Raw genomic sequence first — 1,056 nt, forward strand, 5'->3', positions numbered from 1 at the left:
TAATGAAAGAGTACTCCATCGAGGTAATTGTCAATTATTCTATTCTTATGATTTTTGCATTGCATTTTTTGAAAGAAATTTTAACTTTCTTAATTTGTATTTCTGCTGAGTACATACGAAAATTCTGAAAATGATCTGGTATTTAAAAATGTTATGATTTATTGTATGATTTCAACAGTCTTACACGTGTTTCATTGAATGGCATAAAACAAACGAATCATCAGAGACTTTACGTTAGTTAATCATTAAGTATATATATATATATATATATATATATATATATATATATAGGCTCCTTCAGTCTTTTACACACTATGGATACCCACTATAGGGATCCTGCGTGCAGATTTTTTGTGGCAGCAGGTGTGCAATCTCCAACCACACCTCTCCTGAGTCAACATTGTTAAATACCAGTGGCAAGTGAAGTGTATGTTCAGAACGACTGGAAATAAATGCCGAGATAAGTGGAGAGTACATACAGTGTCTAGAATTTCCAGATGGTTACCCATCTGGTACTAACCAAAATTAGCGTTGCTTAACTTCGATGATCTGACGATTATTTTGTCGTCAGGTTGTGTAGATTTAATGCATCTAAAACCAAGCTTTTATCTTTACGTCATCAACGTTCTGATCCCCATCTCGCATCAATTGAAATGAATGGCTCTAAACTTGGGGAGGCCTTATGTTTTGACAAGCTTCTAGTCTTGACCTTTACTCCTGATCTGAAGTGGAACACATACATCAAATCCGTTGCCAAGGCTGCTGGAAAAATGGTGGGATCCTTCTATCGATCCAGTAGATATCTCTTTGCTGATGCAATTCTCTATCTATATAAGAGCCAGGTACGTCCAAGCATGGAGTACTGTTGCCACATCTGGACAGGAGCTGCTAGAAAGGACTTGTCCTGCCTTTATAGAGTTCAAAATAGACTTCGTAGCCTTGTGGGGGATGTCCTTTTCTCTTCCCTGCAACCTCTATCTCACAGAAGAGATGTTGCGAGTTTGTCTCTGCTTTATCGTTATTTTCATGGCAAGTGCTCGACTGAGCTCCAATCTA

Source organism: Euprymna scolopes, chromosome 2 (genome assembly GCF_053919585.1).
Source record: "Euprymna scolopes isolate OS-2025 chromosome 2, ASM5391958v1, whole genome shotgun sequence".
Taxonomy (NCBI): Eukaryota; Metazoa; Mollusca; class Cephalopoda; order Sepiida; family Sepiolidae; genus Euprymna; species Euprymna scolopes.